Source organism: Ornithorhynchus anatinus, chromosome 4 (genome assembly GCF_004115215.2).
Source record: "Ornithorhynchus anatinus isolate Pmale09 chromosome 4, mOrnAna1.pri.v4, whole genome shotgun sequence".
Taxonomy (NCBI): Eukaryota; Metazoa; Chordata; class Mammalia; order Monotremata; family Ornithorhynchidae; genus Ornithorhynchus; species Ornithorhynchus anatinus.
In genome coordinates, this window is record NC_041731.1 from 92,674,421 (window position 1) to 92,697,897 (window position 23,477).

Consider the following 23,477-nt stretch of genomic DNA (forward strand, 5'->3'; position numbering starts at 1 on the left):
TCCAGCAGGGTGATGATCCAGTAGATGTTTCCCCACCACCTTCTTGCACTGTTATTTGATTCACAAGGTTTGGGTAAAATTAGGACAGGTTCTGTAAAAAAAAAAAAAAAAACACAACCTATTACTTCCAGGAGAATTCTTTAGAATAAAGACTGAACCTGATTTCCTCAAATCAGATAAAAGCTGTTATACTAATCAAACAATTGCATTTATTGGGTGCTGACTGTGTGCAGAGCAGTGTACAGAGAGCTTGGGAGAAGACAGTATAACCTAGTCGGTAAACATTCCCCACCCACAACAGGTTTACAGTCTAGAGGGGGAGAAAATACCTCGAAGATAATCAGATTTTCTTGAAGGAGATTCTCACGTTGGGCAAATTCCCCAAGAACGATCATTTTAAAGGTGGCTTTACCAACCAATAATTATTTTTCTCAAATCTACTGAGGGTTTTTTGTGTGTGTGTGTGTGTGAAATGCTTACTAAGTGCCAGGTACTGTACTAGGTAGTGGGGTAGATACAAATAACTGGGTCGGGCACAGTCTCTGTCCCACATGGGGCTCACAGTCTTAATCCCCAGTTTGCAGATGAGATAACTGAGGCCCAGAGAAGTGATCCGTCCATTATCAAACAGGTGACAAGTGACACATCTGAAATTAGAACCCAGGCCTTCTGAATCCAAGTCCTCTGCTCTTTTCACTAGGCCAGGCTGCTTTTCTGATTTTGCCATTGCTAGTGAGGAAGAGCATCTCTCAAGGTCGCACCTGGAGAGTTTTCAGTAATCTACCAGTCTCAAATTTGGGAGGGAGAATCAAGCAGAGGCCTACTTATTCCATTCTCAGCTGGAACAGTGGCTAGCAAGCGGAAGGCAATTTGCTGCAAGTCAAAACACACCCATGCTGGGCACCAGCGGCGTGGGAGAGAGTGGAGGGTGGAGACTCGAGTTTACCGCGTGGAAGGAGGCAGTGGTAAACCACTTCCGTATTTTTACCAAACTGTATGGATACACTACCAGAACGGTTGCAGATGGAGCGTTCTGGGAGTGATGTGTCCGTGGTGTCGCTATGGGTCGGAAACGACTCGGCATAAGACAAGCGAAGAAGGACCAGGGAGGGAAGATGAGGAGGTAGGGTGGGGCAGGGTCTAGCTCCCTCCACTAGGTACCACCATCCCAAAGGCCACTCAATTACCCCCAGTTTACACCCCATTGTTGAGTCTGGCCCTGGGGACTCAGCAGGCATATTTTCTCACCTATCAGAACCCACGTAGATGGGACAAGCACTCAACAAGGAGATTTGGCCACCGAGAGGATCCTGCCTGGGAGAACAAATCAGAGAAGGGGTTTTGCGGGGTGGGGAGGTTGTTCAAGTGTCATTTGAACCAGAGGAATCACACGAAGGTTTCACAGGAGTCTTTCAATTGTCGAGGGAGTCATAAATTAGCAAGTCACGTCTCTGTCTTGTACCTATACTGATTAATTGAAATAACTACATTATCCAACACCGTACACCACATGATAGAAATCCAAGAGCCACACTGTAAGCCCGTCAATGGGCAGGGATTGTCTCTATCTGTTGCCAAATTGTACATTCCAAGCGCTTAGTACAGTGCTCTGCACATAGTAAACGCTCAGTAAATACTATTGAATGAATTAAACATTTCATCCACCATAAAAAAACACCAAACCACTAATTTGCCAACACCAACAAGAGAGAGGAAACACACACGGCTGGACATATGTAGGAATATGAGAAATGGAATTTATTAAGGGTCCATTAAGTGCAAAGCACTGAGCTAAACACTGGCTACAAGTTCATCGCTAAATAGAATCATTCAATCAATCATTGGTATTCCCTGAGCGCTTACTCTGTGCAGGACACTCTAATGAACGATTGGGAGAGTACAACAGAGTTGGTAGACATGTTCTCGGCCCACAAGAAGCCTACAGTCTAGAGGGGGAAACGGACATTAGAAGAGATAATGGATAATCACGGCTCAGTGGAAAGAGCCCGGACTTGGGAGTCAGAGGTCATGGGATCGAATCCCGGCTCTGCCACTTGTCAGCTGTGTGACTGTGGGCAAGTCACTTCACTTTTCTGGGCCTCAATTACCTCATCTGTAAAATGGGGATTAACTGTGAGCCTCATGGGGGACAACCTGATTACCCTGTTTCTACCCCAGCGCTTAGAACAGTGCTCTGCACATAGTAGCGCTTAACAAATACCAACATTATTATTATTATACGTACGTGAGTGCTGTGGAGCTGATGGTGGGGTGAATATCGAGAGCTTGAAGGGTACCGAGCCGAGTTCACAGGTGACGCAGGAGGGAGAGGGAGTGAGGACGAGAGCCATAAGGGACTGTGGTAAGAGAAGAGGTGTTTCAAGCTCCTTCCAACAAAGAGGACTACGGTAGCGACGGGGTCGGTCAAGAGCACAATCATAGACCCGGCTCAGGGAGAGATGGAATGGGAGACGCGGAGAAGTCTTAGATCGCGACACGCTGCGACTTCCCAACGTTCTCAAGTTGCTCTAAACCGTGAAGGCAGGTCCCCTGGGACTACAACCAAGTTCGGAGAAGCAGTGTGCCTCGGGGAAATCAATCAACCGGTGGTATTTCTTGAGTGGTCACTGTCTGCACAGCACCGTTGTGAGCACTTGGACAAGTACGGTACAACAGAGCTGGTGGTCACAGTCCGTACCCAAAAGAGCATGGTTCTGGGTGTCAGAGGAGCGAGATTCTAATCCTGACTCTACCACTTGGCTGTTGTGTGACTTTGGACAACTCTCTTAGCTTCTCTGTGCCTCGTTTTCCTAAGCAATCAGTGGCATTTATTGACCACTCTATGCAGAGCACTATACGAAGCCCTTTGGAGTGTACAATACAACAGAATGAACATACACATTCCCGCCCATAACAAGTTTACAGTCTAAGGGAGGAGACAGACGTTAAAATACTCAAATAATTGATAATATAAAATTTAAAAATATGTACAAAGCGCTGTGGGGTTAAGGGTGGAGCAGGTACCAAATGCCCGAAGGTCACAGATCCAAGGCAAGAACGATGCAGAAGGGAGAGCGAGTTGGGGAAAAAAGGGCTCAATCGAGCAAGTCCTCTCGGAGAAGATGTGACCTTATCTGTAGACCTCATATTTTAAATTGGTATTTAATCAATCCATCAGTGATACTTACCGAACGATTACTGGGTTCTGAGAACCATACTAAGCGCTAGGGAACGTACAAGACAACAGACGCGGCAGGCACGTTCCCTGCCCACAGTGAACTTATTGTGTAGAGGGGAAGACAGATGTTAATATAAATGAATAATTTATAATTTAAAGATATCTGCATAAATGCTGTGAGACTAAGCGTGGGGAGAATATTAATTTAATACCTTTTTTGCCTCCTACTAAAGACTGTGAGCCCCTTATGGGATATGCACTGTGATCTGGTTTCTACCCCAATGCTTAGGACAGTACTTGACACAAAGTAAGTGCTTAACAAATATCCCCATTATTATCAGGTCTCCAGACATCCGGTACTGTGCCTTTTCCACTGAGATGTACTGCATCTCTACCACTTGAAAAGGAACGAATCAAACAACAGGTGTGAAGCAGCATGGAGTAGTGGTTAGATCACAGACCTGGGAGTCAGAAGGACCTGGGTTCTAATCCCGACTCTGACACTTGTCTGCTGTGTGACCTCAGGCAAGGCACTTGACTTCTCTGAGCCTCGGTTATTTCATCTGAAAAATGGGGAATAAGACTGTGAGCCCTGTGTGGGACATGGATCACTTAACTTCTCTGAGCCTCGGTGATTTCATCTGAAAAATGGGGATTAAGACCGTGAGCCTCACGTGGGACAATCTGATAACTTTTTTTCTACCCCAGTGCTTAGAACAGTGCCTGGCACAGAGTAAGCCTAAACAAATTCCTTGAAAAAAAATCACTCGCTCCTCTCCTGCACTTGCTCTGTAGCTTGCACAGCTACATTTTATTATTTCTTCAATCGCATTTATTGAGCACTTACCTTTGCAGACCACTGTATTGAGCGCTTGGGAGAGTACATTGCAACAATAAACAGTCACATTCCCTGCCCACAACAAGCTTACAGTCTAGAGGAGGGGGAGACAGACATAAATACCAATAAATAAAATCAAATAATAGATAGTGCTGTGGGGCTGGGAGAGGGAAGAGCAAAGGGAGCAAGTCAGGGCAATACAGAAGGGAGTGGGAGATGAGGAAAAGTGGGGCTTAATCTGGGAAGGCCTCTTGGAGGAGATGGGCCTTCAGTAAGGCTTTGAAGTGGGGGAGAGTAGTTATCTGTTGGATTTGAGGAGGGAGATACTATAGGCCAGAGGCAGGATGTGGGCCAGGGGTCTGCAGTGAGACAAGAAAGATGGAGGCCCAGTGAGAAGGTTAGCACCAGAGGAGCGAAGTGCCTGGGCTGGGCTGGAGAAGGAGAGTAGTGAGGTGAGGTAGGAGCGGGAAAGGTGGTGGAGACTTTTAAAGCCAATCACGAGGAGTTTGTGTTTGATACTGAGGTGGACGTGCATCCACTAGAGTTTTTTGAGGAGCAGGGTGACATGATCCTGAACGCTTTTGTAAAAAATGATCCAGGCAGTAGAGTGAGATAGGGACTGGAGTGGGGAGAGACAGGAGGCTGGGAGTTCAGCGAGGAGGCTGATGCAGTAATCCAGATGGGATAGGATGAGTGACTGGATTGATGTGCTAGCAGTTTGGATGGAGAGGAAAGAGCAGATTTTAGAGATGAAGGTATGAAGGGCCCAACAGAATTTAGTGATGGACTGAATATGTGGGTTGAATGACAAAGAGGAGTCAGGATAACAGCAGCATGGCTCAGTGGAAAGAGCCCGGGCTTGGGAGTCAGAGGTCATGAGCTCGAATCCCGCCTCTGCCCCTTGTCGGCTGTGTGACTGTGGGCAAGTCACTTCACTTCTCTGGGCCTCAGTTCCCTCATCTGTAAAATGGGGGTTAACTGTAAGCCTCACGTGGGACAACCTGATTACCCTGTATCGACCCCAGCGCTTAGGAGAGTGCTCTGCACAGAGTAAGCGCTTAACAAATACCAACATTATTATTATTATAATGCCAAGGTGATGGGTTTGTGAGACATGAAGGATGGTGGTGCCGTCTACAGAGATGGGAAAGTCAGGGTGAGGACTGGGTTTGGGTGGGAAGATAAGGAGCTCCGTTTTGGATATGTTAAAGTTTGAGGTGACAGGAGGACATCCAAGTAGAGACGTCTTGAAGGTGGGAGGGGATGCAAGACTGGAGAGAGGGAGAGAGATCAGGGCTAGAGATGCAGATTTGGGGATCATCTGCCTAGAGGCGGTAGCTGAAGCCATGGGAGTGAATGAGTTCTCCGAGGGAGTTGGTGTAGATGGAGAATAGAAGAGGAGCAAAAACTGAACCTCGAGGGACCCCCAGAGTGAAGGGTTTGGAGGCAGAGGAGAAGCCCACGAAGGAGACTGAGAATGAATGGCCAAAGAGATGAGGAGAGCCAGGAGAGTACAGAGCACTGTACTAAGCGCTTGGGAGAGTGCAATACAACAATAAACAGACACATTCCCTGCCCACCACGAGCTCAAGGTCCGGGGGCAGGGAGACAGACATTAATATAAAAAAAAAAAATTCACAAGTATGTACATAAGGGCTGTGGGGCTGAGTAGGGGGAAGAACAGAGGGAGCAAGTCAGCGTGACACGGAAGGGAGCGGGAGAAGAGGAAGGGGGAGCGCTTAGTCAAGGAAGACCTCCTGGAGGAGACGTGCCTTCAATAAGGCTTTGAAGGTGGGAAGAGCAAGCATTCTGGTGGCAGAATTCTAATTATTGCTACATTTTATGGTATTTATCATCAAGTGTGTGATCTGCTGTGCGATCTTGGGCAAACGACTTAACTTCTCTGTGCCGCAGTTACCTCCTCTGTAAAATGGGGATTAAGACTGTGAGCCTCACGTGGGACAACCTGATTACCTTGTATCTACCCCAGCGCTTAGAACAGTGCTTGGCACATAGTAAGCGCTTAACATATACCATAGTTAATATTATTATTATCATCATGGAATTTAAGCATTTAAAGTAACCTATTAGACCAGACCAGGAACAGTGGTCATTTCTCTCCTCCACACTGCTCTTTTACATTTTCTTTCTTTAATCCTCTTTCCATTTCACGTCTTTAAAAACTCCACTTCTGCCCTCACTGGCCATTTAGTCGTTGTTTTTTTCTATTAGAAATTATTATAGGCATAGGGTAATTAGGCTTCAGGTTGATTTTTGTAATCTAATATAATCATGTAATCTAGACTATATACCCAGTGTGGGTAGGGATTGTCTCTATTGCCAAATTGTATTTTCCAAGTGCTTAGTACAGTGCTCTGCACAGAGTAAGTGCTCAATAAATAGGATTGATTGAATGAATGAATCAGTGAATGAATGAATAATCCTCACCTCCAAAGTTCACATCTCTGCAACTGGACTAACAGTTGTAGGAGTTATTTTTATTTTTTAATTTTTTTGCTTAAAGGCTTGCTGGGTGAAGTCATGCTGGAGCACAGAAGGTGTAGTTATCTAATAGCAAAGTCATTAATAAGGAAGAAGCCTTGTGGATAGAACATGGGCTTGAGGGTCAGAAGGACCTGGGTTCTAATCTCGGCTCTGCCACGTGACTGCTGTGGGACCTTGGGCAAGTCACTTCACTTCTCTGTGCTTCAATTACCTCATCTGTAAAATGAAGATTGAGACTGAGACCCCTATGTAGGACAGGAGCTGTGTCCAACCTGATTAGTTTCTACCTACCCCAGTGCTTAGAATAGCTTGACACATAGTAAGTGCTTAAATACCATCATTATCTTCATCAATAATTAGGAACCTCTGTCATGATAAAACAGAGCTTACTTATAATCTTCTTACCATTAAAATTTATTTTCTGAAAAGGTTCTCAGAATGTCCAGTGTCCAATATCCCAAAAAACATTTTACAATATGGCTATTTATGCTGCATCCATCTAGGCTCTCTAAAATGGCTCTCCTTTGATGATGTTTGTTGTTTGGAATCCTTCTGTGATCTCTCTCTGGGAATACCACCACCCAAAACACACAACCCTGAGGAGAATGGCCTCGTGGATGGGGCCCGGGAGTCAGTAAATCCAGGGATCACCTGGGTTGTAATCCCAGCTCCATCACTTGTCTGCTGAGTAACCTTGGGCAAGTCATTATTAAACTTCTCTGTGCCTCAGTTTCCTCTTCTGTAAAATGGGGATTAGGACTGTGAGCCCTATGTGGAGCATGGACTGTGTCCAACCTGATTAGTTTGTATCTACTCCAGTGCCTGGCATTAGGCAAGCACTTAGTACTGTTAAAAAAAGACTTAAATTGATAACTTGCCCATTCATTGGATGCCCCAGTGGCCCAGGCCAGGTAAGCAACTAGTATGATTGTGAACATGAGTAGTAGCTGGAGGTTGTCTCAGGGCACTGCTCTGTCACAGTAAAAAACCTAGACGTGTCAAAACATAGATCGTATCGCTCCAAGGCAACCATCCAGGAAAATGGTGTTCAGTAGGTTAACATTATGGGCAAATTAACAGCCATTCTCTCTCGAGCACTGCTAGAAATATTCTCCGTATTCCTACCGTGAGTGACCAATTTCTAATATCTCCCAGTTCCCCGGCACCAATCTATCCTTTAATCGCTTTAACAGACATATGAGAAAGGGAAAACAACGTAATTTTAGGCATCAGTGAAGCATTTTTAAGTACGTTTCATTTTGAAGTCACTCAAATGTAAACCTTTTCTAGTCTTTGCTGTCTTTTTCGGAAGGTGATCCCTTTCTTTGAAAACTATGCTGAGAGTTGAGAAATGTGGATAACAGCTACGGAGACAAGATACTGATTCACAGATCATTCATTCATTCAATAGGATTTATTGAGCGCTTACTATGTGCAGAGCACTGTACTAAGTGCCTGGAATGTACAATTTGGCAACAGATAGAGACGATCCCTGCCCATCGATGGGCTTACAGTCTAATCGGAGGAGACAGACGGACAAAAACGAGACAACTTCATCGCAGTAAATAGAATCAAGGGGATGTACACCTCATTAACAAAATAAATAGGGTAATAAAAATATATACAAATGAGCGCAGTGCTGAGGGGAGGGGAAGGGAGAGGGGAGGAGCAGAGGGAAAGGGGGGAAAGAGGGCTTAACTGAGGGGAGGTGAAGCGGGGGCAGAGAGGGAGCAGAGGGAAAAAGGGAAAGCTCAGTCTGGGAAGGCCTCTTGGAGGAGGTGAGCTCTCAGTAGGGCTTGAAGAGGGGAAGGGAGTTAGTTTGGCGGAGGTGAGGAGGGAGGGCGTTCCGGGACAGCGGGAGGACGTGGGCCAGGGGTCGACGTCGGGATAGGCGAGAACGGGCGGTGAGGAGGTGGGCGGCAGAGAAGCGGAGACTTCGGGTTGGGCAGTAGAAGGAGAGAAGGGAGGAGAGGTAGGAGGGGGCAAGGGGATGGAGAGCCTTGAAGACCAGAGTGAGAAGTGAGAAGATCACAAATGGATGTTCCTGAAGAGGTTATGTCTTTTACCCTACAAATGTGTAATGGGGCAGTCGCAACTTTCCCAACAAGTCTCCTTTTGTAGCAAGACGGAACAACGCTAACATCCCATCCTGGATTTGATTATTTTGGATGGTTGTAATTCAGAATTACTTTCCCAGTCTTCCCTCTTACCAACACACAAGATAAAGAGACTGTTTGCTTACTTTTACTTTCAGAAAAATCAATCTTAAAAGAATTGTGCAGTTATGAACAGGTCCTTCAGCCTACTTTAGATTACCTCAAAACATTTCCTACATAATGGACATATTAACTCGACGGTACGCGCAGTTTCAGATTGATTTTTCCTTCGATCATGCTAAACTGACAGCTGTAAGCTCAATGCTATATAGAAGTCGTGTATGTTCCTTGACCGAATATCGCCACACAGCCTAGGGTCCCGTACGGATCACGGCTATAACTGCCAGTTTCTGTTTGAGACAATCTCAGTGCGGAAGAACAGTCTGACCTAATCAATGGGTCATTTGGCTAGATTTTGCGGTGCAGGGCCCAGCTAATCTCTGGTTGACATTCCGGCCTAAAGATTTTTTTTTTTTAATCCATGATTAATGGCCTTGACATCCATGTTCTCTCAGCTTTTTGCTAAATATGTAGTTCAGAACTTACGGTTAAATACCACTGAGATCACAGAAAACTAAACTCATGTGACAGTGAAAATTCAATGCCAGAAGGCAGTGTCTCTTCAAAGAGAATTGAATCATACCAGAAGTGTAACACAGAGTAATAGGGAAGAACCGAAAGGTTCCATCTTGATCCACGGAAGCTTAAATGTCTCCCACTCAGAAGTCAGGAACCCATTGCTTGTAAACTACATATGGCTCTTCAAGCAGTCGGTGGTATTTACTGAGCTGCTCTGTGACACTGAGCAAGTCCCTTGATTTCTCTGTGCCTCAGTTACCTCTTCTGTCAAACGGGGATTAAGACTGTGAGCCCCATGTGGGACATGGACTCCAACTGATTAGCTTGCTTCTACACCAGCGCTTAGAACAATATCTGGCACAGAGTAAATGCTTGACAAATACCTTAAAAAATGAGTTCTTACATTGGGCGGAGCACTATACTAAGCGTTTAGTACAGTGCTCCTGTTGAAATCACATTCATTCATTCAGTAGTATTTATTGAGTGCTTACTATGTGCAGAGCACCGTACTAAGCGCTTGGAATGTACAAATCGGTAACAGATAGAGACAGTCCCTGCCCTTTGACGGGCTCACAGTCCAATCGGGGGAGACAGACAGACGAGAACGATAGCAATAAATAGAATCGAGGGGATGAACATCTCATTAAAACAATAGCAAATAAATAGAATCGAGGTGATGTACATCTCATTAACAAAATAAATAGGGTGATGAAAATATATACAGTTGAGCGGACGAGTACAGTGCTGAGGGGAGGGGAAGGGAGAGGAGCAGAGGGAAAGGGGGGAAAAGAGAGCTTAGCTGAGGGGAGGTGAAGTGGGGGTAGAAGGGGAGCAGAGGAAAAAGGGAGAGCTCAGTGTGGGAAGGCCTCTTGGAGGAGGTGAGCTCTAAGTAAGGTTTCGAAGAGGGGAAGAGAATGAGTTTGGCGGAGGTGAGGAGGGAGGGCGTTCCGGGACCGCGGGAGGACGCGGCCCGGGGGTCGACGGCGGGATGGGCGAGGACGGGGGACGGTGAGGAGGTGGGCGGCGGAGGAGCGGAGCGTGCGGGGTGGGCAGGAAAAAGAGAGAAGGGAGGAGAGGTAGGAGGGGGCAAGGTGAAGGAGAGCCGTGGCTCTTGAGTGTAGTGGCCCACCTGTGATCACAGCAGCATGAAGGTGATGCCAATCGCTTCATCTGCACAACAAAAAGCCCTGTGGGAAGTTAGGGAGGAAGTAGCTGGAATGCCCTGGTTCCTTGGAGCTGGAAAGGGGCTGAGTGGACCCCAAGATGGAGTCTCCATGCCCCGCTCAACAGCTGGGTGAGGTCCAGTTGACTTCATCCTTCCCCAGTCCTTCCTCGCACTACCTAATCGCCTCCCTCAGTTAACAGCATTCATTCATTCAATTGTATTTATTGAGCACTTACTGTGTGGGGGCCACTGTTCAAAGCACTTGGGAGAACAACAATACAACAATAAACAGACATATTCCCTGCCCACAATGAGTTTACAGTAAGATAAATAGCTAAATGATAGATATGTACATAAGTGCATGGGGGAGAAGCAGCGTGGCTCAGTGGAAAGAGCATGGGCTTTGGAGTCAGGGATCATGAGTTCGAATCCCGACTCTGCCACTCGTCGGCTGTGTGACTGTGGGCAAGTCACTTAACTTCTCTGTGCCTCAGTTCCCTCATCTGTAAAATGGGGATTAAGACTGTGAGCCCCACGTGGGACAACCTGATTCCCCTATGTCTACCCCAGCGCTTAGAACAGTGCTCGGCACCTAGTAAGCGCTTAACAAATACCAACATTATTATTATTATTAGCCAGGAAGATGAATAAAGGGAGGAGGTCAGGGTGAGGCAGAAGGGAGTAGGAGAAGAGGAAAGGAGCGCTTAGACGGGGAAGGCCTCTTGGAGGAGATGGGCCTTGAATTAGGCTTTGAAGTGGGGAAGAGTAACTGTCTGTAAGATATGAGAAGCAGCGTCAGTGGAAAGAGCCTGGGCTTTGGAGACAGAGGTCATGGGTTCGACTCCCGGCTCTGCCACTTGACAGCTGCGTGACTGTGGGCCAGTCATTTCACTTCTCTGTGCCCCAGTTACCTCATTTGTAAAATGGGGATTAACTGTGAGCCTCACGTGGGACAACCTGATTCCCCTGTATCTACCCCAGCGCTTAGAACAGTGCTCTGCACCTAGTAAGCGCTTAACAAATACCAACATTATTATTATATGAAGAGGGAGGGCGTTCTAGGCCAGAGGCAGGATTCATTCATTCAATAGTATTTATTGAGCGCTTACTAGGTGCAGACCACTGTACTAAGCGCTTGGAATGAACAAGTCGGCAACAGATAGAGACGGTCCCTGCCGTTTGACGGGCTTACGGTCTAATCGGGGGAGACGGACAGATGAGAACGATGGCAATAAATACACTGTGGGCGAGAGGTCGGTGGCCAGATAGGCGAGATCGAGGTATTTTGAAAAGGTTGGCATCGGCGACCCTGAGCCGGACTGACGAAGCCAGGCAGGAAAGGAAGCCACTCACCTTCCATGAATAGGGGCCAAACGGAAGCCAAGAGCGGTCGCCCTCACCCCCACTGCCGGGCATAAGTGCCAGGGGCCCAGCGCACTGATAATCAATTGTATTCAATCAACCGATCGTACTTATTGAGGGCTTACTGTATGCAGAGCACAGTATTAAATGCTCGGGAGAGTGCAACTCAACAATTCATTCATGCATTCGTATTTATTGAACACTTACTGGGTGCAAAGCACCGTACTAAGCACTTGGGAGAGTGCAATAAAACAATATAAAAGACTCACTCCCTGCCCACAAGGAGCTTACAGTCTAGGGGAATAATAATAATAATAATGTTGGTATTTGTTAAGCGCTTACTATGTGCAGAGCACTGTTCTAAGCGCTGGGGTAGACACAGGGGAACCAGGTTGTCCCACGTGGGGCTCACGGTCTTCATCCCCATTTTACAGATGAGGGAACTGAGGCACAGAGAAGTGAAGTGACTTGCCCACAGTCACCCAGCCGCCGAGTGGCGGAGCCGGGATTCGAACCCATGACCTCTGACTCCAAAGCCCGTGCTCTTTCCACTGAGCCACGGAATAGTGGCTGTGGGTAGCTGAGCACTGTACGGGCAAGCACTGGAGCGAATGCAGCTGCGGTGCCGGGCGCCATGAACATTTTCTGTAGGACCCGACTCCTGCCAGGTCCAGGAGCAGCTGAGATGAGTGGCTCGGGTGGGGGCAGTGACAGCACAAGGGGAGAAAGAAGAAGACAGCCTCTAGCCTCAGTTCTTGCTCCATCTCTCTTCTTTTTAGAAGGGCAGGACAAACATCTACTCCTCCTCACCCTGCTTCTCCTTGCTACTGCTAAAATGGGTGGAGGTTCCAGCCGAATTGACCCAAAGGCTGGGCAGTGGCAGAGCGAAGTAGGGGCGGGAGGCCAGGACGAAGATCTCCATTTGCCTTGATATTTTCTGGTTCAGCAGATTTGCAGATTTGAGGAGGAGTGGTCACGAACACTATTTTCCCTCCCTCAGTGTCCACCCTCTCTCGTCTTTCCCTCTTTCAGACATACCCCCACACACGCCTGTTCTACCAAAAAAAAAAAAACCCTTTTGACTGTACCGCTCAGATCCCATCCCACCTCTCCTACTATTCCTGTCAAATACTTCTTTTTTTGTTGTTTTTTATCCTTGGCTGCGACCACTTCCTTTACCCCAAGTCTCTTCTTAACCCACTACAACCTGGATTCTTCCTCCTGCACATCACTGAAACCACTTGCTCCAAGGTCACCAATGACCTATTTCTTGCGAGATATAATGGATTCCACTCCATCCTAGTCCTCTTTCACCTACTGACAACCTTCAGCAGTGGGGACCAGGTCCTTCTTCTGGAAACACATCTCCGCCACGTCTCCCCCGATTAACTTCTCATCTCTCCACCTTACCTCCCTCACCCCATTAGATAACTCTTCCGTACCACCTAAGCACGTGGAAACTCCCAACTCCAGTAGCATTCTTTGAGGGAAGGCGTTTGGAAAATGCAAGGCACAAGGAAGCGGGAAACCCACCAGGTTCTAATCCTGGTGGTCGACTGATCCACTGAGTGACCTCGGGCAAGTTACTGAACCTCTCTGGTCCTCAAGCCACATGTGTTACAGGGTTTGCGTCTGATCTGACAACCTTGCATCTACCCACGTTTAAGGCCTAGTATTAAAAGATGTCATAATTATCGTGAGTAATTCTATTGTACTCTCTCAAATGCTTAGTAGAGTGCTCTGCACGGAGTAGGTGCCTACCGAGTAATTTTGACTGATGATTTGGAAGAGCATTTCCCTCAGATATAGAGAACAATAATGTTCTCTTCACATGATGTGTCAAAAAGAAGGGGAAAAGGTTGATTTCCCTCTCTCTCTTTAGGTTCCTCCTCTTTTTCCTTCCGCAAAGTGTTTCCAAGATGGACACCAATAAATGATCCCTAATGAGGACTCTACTTGCTTTTCAGAGGCAAATAGTAAGAGATTAAAGTCAATCTAAGAAAACAGTGACAGTGCCACTCACAAGGGATGTTGTTTAAACAGTTAATTCTGTCTGAACTCTCCTTGCTCTTTGATTGGGAAGCATTTCAGACCCTAATTAACCATGTTCTGTGAGACTGTGACAGATCTTTCTGTTTTTTTATGGGCTTCTTGCCAAGCTCAAGCAGGCATTCTTCTTTCAAGACTATACTTAATTAGAGCCTGGCTATTAACTCTTTACGGCTTTCTTTCACCAGCCAGCTTTGCTTCTGGTAGCAATTAACTGTTTGCATTGTTTCTCTGGCTTTCTAAGGTCCAAGCGATGTGACACATATTTTCACCGCGGCATCTATCATCAAAATGTCCCCACAGAACTCAGTTGCTCAACATACGATGAACAGGGCACCAAACTGAAGGCATAAAATGGAGAAGGGGGAGAACCTGCAGGCATACTGAAAAAGGGGTCCTGGGTCGAAACGCTGATTTAATTGATGGGGATCAATGCAGCTTTTTTTTTTTTAATCATATTTCTTGAGCACTTACTATGTGTCAGGTCTGCGTTAAACACTGGGGAAGATGCGAGATAATCAGGATGGTCACAGGGAATGTGTCTACTTTGTTGTGTTGGAATAATAATAATAATAATGTTGGTACTTGTTAAGCGCAGTACTTACTATGTGCAGAGCACTGTTCTAAGCGCTGGGGTAGATACAGGGTAATCAGGTTGTCCCACGGGAGGCTCACAGTCTTCATCCCCATTTTATAGATGAGGTAACTGAGGCAGAGAGAAGTTAAGTGACTTGCCCACAGTCACACAGCTGACGAGTGGCAGAGTCGGGATTCGAACCCATGACCTCTGACTCCCAAGCCCGAGCTCTTTTCACTGAGCCATGCTGCTTCTCTACCAAGCACATAGTACATTGCTCTGCACACAGTAAGTGCTCATCAAATATGATTGAATGAATAGTAATCCCCATTTTACAGATAAGGTAACTGAGGCACAGAGAAGTTATTCCCAACCAACATTGAATAATAATAATCATAATGGTATTCGTTAAGCACTCACTATGTGCCAAGCACTGTACTAAGCGCCGAGGCGGATACAAGTAAATCGAGTTGAACACAGGCCCTGTCCCACGTGGGGCTCACGGTCTCAATCCTTAGTTTACTGATGAGGTAACTGAGGCCCAGAAAAGTGAAGTGAGTTGCCCAAGGTCACCCAGCAGACAAATGGCAGAGCCGGCATTAGAACCTTTGACCTTCTGACTCCCAGGCCCGTGCTCTAGCCGCTAGGCCACGCTTTAATGACAAGCGTCAGAAGCCAGGGCATCCCACTGACTGATCCTAGCCCCAAATCTCCTCCATTTGTGTGCCACTGTCTGTTCTCAGCCCTCATAAAAAAGGAGAGATGACAGAGAGTTCATTCAAGCCAGTGAGGCAGAGACATTAAAGCTTACACTGAATACACAACCCACAGAGCGATCTAAGCTCTCCGAGAAAAGGGATTTCACTCATCATTAGTGAAACCCGGCCTCTGAAATGCTGCAGCCTTGTTGCTAGTGAAAATTCATCAAAATTGACTCACCATGACAAGCTATGGTTCACTTGGTCACCTCTACTAAGGGAAAATCCAAAGGTCTCTTCCTCGAGCTTAGTGTTTTCGACAGCATCCTAAAAAGCATCTCACGATGTAGCGGTCAGAGAGGTGAGAAGAAATTTCATTTTCTGGTTCTGCCTGTGGCTGCTCCTATAAACACAGTTACCCCCACTTGGATCTAGAATATCCCCAAATTTATCTGCAGAGGCAGTGACTGTGACTTGTGGGGAGCGAATATGTCTACCAGTTCTGTTGTGTGCCTCAGTTCCCTCATCTGTAAAATGGGGATCAACTGTGAGTCTCACGTGGGACAACCTGATTACCCTGTATCCACCCCAGCGCTTAGAACAGTGCTCTGCACATAGTAAGCACTTAACAAATATCAACATTATTGTTATTATTGTATTATTGTACTCCCCAAATGCTTGGTAGTGTTTTGCACCCAGTGAGCATTCAATCGATACCATAGATCCCCATCTCCACTGCCCTTTGCCCATAAAAACCACATCTTCATTTTCTAATGTGTGGAAGAAGGTTATTCTGTTGCAAGAAAGTTGAGGTTAGAAGCTCCACCTCACAGCCAAAGTGACAAAAACTACAATCAAGGACACAATAATATTTATTGAGCCTCTGCTGTGTCCAGGACATGGTACTAAGTGCTCGGGAGAACACAGTAGAATTAGTAGACATGACCCCCTTACCTCAAGGAGTTTATAATCTGCAAAAGGAAGATAAGCCCCCTTCATCCTCAGAATTAATCCAGGCCTGGAAAACACCACAGAAGTTGGAGGAAGAAACAAGTTCACGCAAAGGATCAGTACTGGTGTTCCACTCACAGTTATAACGATATTGGGGTTTTTGTTCATCATCATCATCATCATCATTGTGGTTTTTGTTTACAAAAACTACTATAAGTTAAGCCTTGAAGTGAATAGAAGAAAAATCAAATCAGACACAGTTGATCTACCTGTCCTCTGTCCATTATGAATTTGGCGTTGGGTGTGTTTGTATCTGATTTTTTCTTTTTTTAATTTCAGCACTCACCCTTCCTCCACCAGACTCCAGCCTCTGAATTCTGTGGCTTGGAATCAGAGCCGCTATCCAGAGGGACCTGGGAGGAGAACGCACAACCTCTGAAGCAAAAGGGGAAGAGTCGGAAGTTGCTCCAGGGAATAATAATAATGATGTTGGTATTTGTTAAGCGCTTACTATGTGGCGAACACTGTTCTAAGCGCTGGGGTAGACACAGGGGAATCAGGTTGTCCCACGTGGGGCTCACAGTCTTCATCCCCATTTCACAGAGGAGGGAACTGAGGCACCGAGAAGTGAAGTGACTCGCCCAAAGTCACCCAGCTGACAAGTGGCAGAGCCGGGGTTCGAACCCATGACCTCTGACTCCAGAGCCCGTGCTCTTTCCAGTGAGCCACGCTGCTTCTCTAGTTCACTAGGGAATAGGAAACCTGGCATAATTCCACCTATGTTATCACGTCATTATGCTTCATTTACAGTGCCATGAATGTTTTCCTTCAGGGACTTCTTGCCTATCTTTGTTAGTGGGTGGGAGAAAGTGTCTTTCCCAGAATATGGGGATTCTGTCATCATGACAGAGTTTGATAGGCTCTGGGAAATACCTCTGTCAGCTGGGGTTGTCGTCGAGGTGGGAATGTATCAAATATGGGTGTTTGGGTAGAGGATGCCCCTCTCGGGGTCACCCCTGGAGAGTTTCCAGTACTCTACCAGTCTTGACTAGGAGAGGGAGAGTCAAAGAGCACGGGCTTGGGAATCAGAGGTCGTGGATTCTAATCACGGCTCCACCCCTTATCAGCTATGTGACTTCTCACATAGTCACAACTTCTCTGTGCCTCATTTACCTCATCTGTAAAATGGGGATGAAGACAGTGAGCCCCACGTGGGGCAACCTGATTACCTTCTATCTACCCCAGCGTTAAGAACAGTGCCTCGGACATAGTATGTACTTAACAAATACCATCATTATTATTATTATATCCATTCCAATCCCAGGTTGGGCAGCGACTAGCAAGTGGAAGGCAATCCGCTACGAGGCAAAACTCCCGTGCTGGGCAGCAGCAGCACGGGAGAGAGTCGAGGGCAGAGATTCGAGTATACTCCTCGGGAGGAGGCAGTGGTAAACCGCTTATGGATTTTTACCAAGAAAACTCTATGGATCCACTACCAGCACGACTGCAGGTGGAGGTGGGGCGCTCTGGGAGGAGAAAGATAAGATGTCGGGGGAGGTGCGGGGGTTTCTAAAATCTGCCCCGCTCCCCTTTGCTTCAGACTCGGGAGTTCAATATGTTGACAGGCCAATAAAAAGTAATTCTTCACTTGTACTGACGTCTGTGGCATCTCTATGGGTCGGAGATGATTCGACAGCATAAGACAGACAGGATAAGAGGCAGGATCCAATACCATCCCCAATACCTACAGTGTTCACCCAGAATGCCTCCTTAATGTAGAGCGCCGTAATGATTAATTAATAAATGGCATTTATCGAGTGCTTACTATGTGCAGAACACGATACTAAGCACTTGGGAGAGTACAACACGACAATATAACCAGTTTGGAAGACACATTCCCCGCCCACAACTAGCTTCAAGACTAGACAAGCAGCATGGCCAAGTGTACAGAGTATGGGCCTAGGAGTCGGGGCATGGGTTCTAATCCCAGCTCCACCACTTGTCCGCTAAGTGGCCGTGGCTACGTCACTTCACTTCTCTAGGCCTCTGTTACCTCATCTGTAAAATGGGGGTTAAGACTGTGAGCCCCACGTGAGACAGGGACTGGGTCGGACCTGATTTGCTTATGCGCTTAGTACGGCGCCTGGGACATAGTCAACACTAACAAACGCCACAGATATTATTATTGTAGTGGGAGACGGACATTTATATAAATTATGGATACGTTTGTAAGTGCTGTGAGGTTGAGAGAGGTGTGGATATAGGATTCAATTCAGTGAAATGCAGAAGGGAGTGGGAGAAGAGGAAATGAGAACTTTGGGAAGACCTCTTGGAGGAAATGTGCCTTCAGCAAGGCTTTGAAGACGGGGAGAATATTTGTCAGCTATGAAGAGACAGGCCAGAGGCAGGATGTGGATGAGAGGTCAGAGACAAAATAGATAAGATCGAAGTTCAGCGAGTGGTTTGGCATTAGAAGAGCCAAGTGTGCAGACTGAGCTGCAGGAGGAGAACAGCAATGTAAGGTAGGAGGAGGCAAAGTGATTGAGTGCTTTAAAGCCAATTCATTCGATCGTATCTATCGAGGGTTTACTGTGGGCAAAGCACAGAACTAAGCACTTGGGAGAATTCAATATAACAATAAACAATACATAAGCAAAGGTAAGGAGTTTCTGTTTGATGCAGAGGTGGATGAGCAACCACTAGAGATTCTTGAGGAGTGGGAAAACGGACTGAACACTTTCGTAGAAAAGCGGAAAAGCAGCAGAGTGAAATATGGCCTGGAGTTGGGAGAGACAGGAGGCAAGGAGGACATCAAGGAGCCTGATGCTACAATCAAGGCGGATAAGATAAGCGCTTGGATTAACGTGATAGCAGCGTGGCTCAGTGGAAAGAGCACGGGCTTGGGAGTCAGAGGTCATGGGTTCGAATCCCGGCTCGGCCACTCGTCAGCTGTGTGACTGTGGGCAAGTCACTTAATTTCTCTGTGCCTCAGTTACCTCATCTGGAAAATGGGGATTAACTGTGAGCCTCATGTGGGACAACCTGATTACCCTGTATCTGTCCCAGCGCTTAGAACAGTGCTCTGCACATAATAAGCGCTTGACAAATACCAACATTATTATTATTATTACCCCAGCGTTTAGAACAGTGCTCTGCACACAGTAAGCACTTAACAAATACCAACATTATTATCATTATTATGATAGCGGTTTGAATGGAAAGGAAAGGGCAGATTTTACCCATGTTGTAAAGGTTGATGGGACGGGATTTAGAGATAGATTGAATATGTGGATTGAATGAGAGACAGGAGTCAAGAATAATACCAAAGTTACAGTCTTTTGAGACAGGAAGATGGTGGTGCCGTCTACAGTGATGGGAAAATAATAATGAGGGTACTCGTTAATAATGATAATGTCGGCATTTAAGCGCTTACTATGTGCAGAGCACTGTTCTAAGCGCTGGGGTAGAGACGGGGTAATCAGGTTGTCCCACGTGAGGCTCACAGTTAATCCCCAATTTACAGATGAGGGAAGTGAAGTGACTCGCCCACAGCCACACAGCTGACAAGTGGCAGAGCTGGGATTCGAACTCATGACCTCTGACTCCCAAGCCCAGGCTCTTTCCACTAAACCACGCCGCTTCTCTGCCAAACGCTGTTCTAAAATCAGGAGAAGGACAGGATTTGAGTGGGAAGAGTAGGCATTTAACGATAATGACGGGATTCGTTAAGTGCTTACTGCGTGCTGAGCACTGTACTAAGATGCCGGGGTAGATACAAGATCTAAGATGCTGGGTTGGGCACAGAACCTATTGCATATGGTACTCACAGTGGGAGGACGGTGTTGGCATCAACCGTGACAAGAGAATCCGGGGAACAATAGGACCGGGGTGGATAGATGAGGAGCTCAGGCCCGGACACGTTGAGCCCTAGGTATCGACAGGACAACCACGTGAACATGGCTCCAAGTCAGGAGGAAACTCAAGACAGCAGAGAAGGAGAAAAGTCAGGGCCAGAGAGGCAGACCTGAGAGTTACCCACACAGACATGGCAACTGAAGCCATTTTGCATGTCAGTAATAATAATAATTTAGTATTTGTTAAGCGTTTATTCTGCGCCAGGCACTGTACTAAGTGCTGGGATGGATACAGGCAAATCATGTTGGACACAGTCCTTGTCCTACATGGAGCTCATGGTCTCAATCCCCATTTTCCAGATGAGGTAACTGAGGCCCAGAGAAGGGAAGGGATTTGCCCAAGGTCACCCAACAGACAAGTGGCGGAGGCGGAGTTGGAACCCATGACCTTTCGACGCCCAGGCCCACGCTCCGCCCACCATGCCACGTTCACAGGAGAAGTAAAAGCTACGGAAGCAGTGTGGCCTAGTAGATGAAGCACGGGTCTGGGAGTCAGAGGAACTGGGTTCTAATCCCAGTTCTACCACATTCCTGCCGTGTGACCTTGGACAAGTCATTTAACCTCTCTGTGCCTCAGTTTGCTCAACTGAAAAATGGGGACTTGATGCTTGGCCCCCCTCCTGCTTTGACTGTGAGCCGCTTGTGGGACAGTGACCGTGACCAACCTGATCACCTGGTATCCACCCCAGTGCTTAGAATAGTGCTTGACACGCAGTAAGGGCTTAACAAATACCATTGATATATAAAAATACCCTCTCTCAAGGAGTTTACAATCTACTGTTGGTTGATCTCTTCCTTTCAAGGTCTTAAGAGACTCTTCTTTGAGCAATCCAGAGGAGGGGAAAGATAAAATGTCGGGGGAGGTGCAGGGGTTTCTAAAATCTGCCCTGTTCCCCTCTGCTTCAGACTCGGGACTTCAGTATGTTGACATGTCAATAAAAAGTAATTCTTCAAAACTCCCAGAAAAGCCCATTTTATTGAGAACCGCATTTGGGGAATCCAACGTATTTCTCACTGTGGACAGTAGAATAGGGAATTCTAATAGGAATTGGGAAGCAGCGCGGCTCAGTGGAAAGAGCCCGGGCTTCGGAGTCAGAGGTCATGAGTTCGACTCCCGGCTCTGCCACTTGTCAGCTGTGTGACTGTGGGCGAGTCACTTCACTTCTCCGGGCCTCCGTTCTCTCATCTGTAAAACGGGTAGGAAGATTATGAGCCCCACGTGGGACAACCTGCTTACCCTGTATCTACCCCAGAGCTTAGAACAGTGCTCTGCACATAGTAAGCACTCAATAAATACTACTGAATGAATGAATAAAATAGGGATCTACTGTGAGCCTCCCGTGGGACAACCCGATTGCTCTGTATCTACCCCAGCGCTTAGAACGGGGCTCGGCACATAGTAAGCGCTGAACAAATACCAACATTTATTTTTTTTTAGAACGGTTGGCAAAGTTGTTTCAGGTTCAAGTAGCCTTGGTCACTTAGAGCAAAGTAGAGTATAGTGTGGGGCAGAGCTAAAGAACAGATCTGGGCTTTTGGTTGCTTAGGCAGGAAATGATATACATGATCAGTTGACTGTAAGCTCTAGACTGTAAACTCGTTGTGGGCAGGGAACGTGTCTGCTTATTGTTATATCGTACTCTCCCAACTGCTTAGTACAGCGCTCTGCGCATAGTAAGCGCTCAATAAATACAACTGAATGAATGCTGAGGCTGACGAGACTCAGACGCTACTGCAGCGATCGTCCACGAACCTTCCCCCTCTTGACCGCGAGCTCGTCGTTCTCATACTGTACTCTCCCCAGTGCTTAGTACAGTGCTCGGCACACAGTAAGTGCTCAGTAAGTACAACTGAATGAGTGAATGGATTCAACCATTTTAGATAACCATCTCACCACAAGATATTTCTAGGCATCTAAAATATTTTCTACCAGGAAACTGGGATGGAAGCTATTTTATGGATCAATTTGCCTTATTGGTTTTCATTTAGGATTCCATTTCTCCATGCACTTTCATTAAAAAGCCATAAAGAGAAATGGTTCTAGTGCATACTTTAATAACAATTCTATTAAAATATTAAAATTAGAGACTAAAAATGAGCACATATAGGTCACAAGATGATTGGAATAGAGAACGGGAGAGAAAAACAAGATAAAAATTACATGCAAGGCCTTTTATACATCAAAGAATCCACACCTCAATTTTAAGCACAATTTCTGGGCACAGGGTTTGGAAAACTAGACTTAAGCCATTTTCAACTCCCTCTATTTCAGTTAAATTTCAAATGATACTTTGTCCCAAAAACTTTATTCTGCTGTTATTAAACCTAGGTGTATTGGGGGAGAAATTAATATTCATGTTTGAGATTTAATCACACTGAACTCTTCCAAACCTTATTTTGTGGGCGTTATTCAAGGTCCCGAGAGACTCGGAAACCTTTTAGAGCGTATGAACCAGGAGTCATTCTTGCAGGCACCAATCCGCTCTCTGAATTATATAAACCGAGCTCTAAACACAAGCTCCGAAGGCCAAGCCGAATTCTGAATTTAGCCCAGTAGCGAGAGACATTCAAAAAGGTGCCACTGTGATGCTCATATCACGGAATCTTCGGTGCTCAGACCCAAAGCGTGCTCATAGTTATCAATGCATACCTCTCCTAAAAACCATTCGCATCTGAAACATGGACATGAGCTGGATTCAGAAACCGCTCCCGAAGCAACACCCCCTTTTCGTTCATTCATTAATTCAATCATATTTATTGAGCGCTTACGGTGTACTGTGGGGAAGCAGCGTGGCTCAGTGGAAAGAGCCTGGGCTTCGGAGTCAGAGGTCAGGAGTTCGACGCCCGGCTCTGCCACTCGTCGGCTGTGTGACTGTGGGCGAGTCACTTCACTTCTCTGTGCCTCAGTTACCTCATCTGGAAAATGGGGATTAACCGTGAGCCTCACGTGGGATGACCTGATGACCCTGTATCTCCCCCACAGCTTAGAACAGTGCTCTGCACATAGTAAGTGCTTAATAAATACCAACATTATTATTATTATTACAGACCACTGTACTAAATGCTTGGGAAAGTACAATACAACAATAAACAGAGCCAGGACTTGAACCTCTGACTCCCAAGCCCACGCTCTTGCCACAAGGCCATGCTGCTTCCCTATCCACCCCAGCGCTTAGTACAGTATCTGCTAAATAGTAAGTGCTTAACAAATACCAGAATTATTTCTTATCATCATCATCATCATCATATTTAGGGTAGATCATTAGACTGTAGAATGTGAACCCATTATCGGGCAGGGATTGTCTCTATCTGTTGCCAAATTGTACATTCCAAGGACTTAGTACAGTGCTCTGCACATAGTAAGCGCTCAATAAATACTATTGAATGAATGAATATTATACCAGCTTCCTCGCTGGACTCCCTGCCTCCAGCCTCTCCCCACACTAATCTATATTTCCTCTTCTGGCACAGATCAGCTTCTTGAAGCATCATTCAGCTCACACTT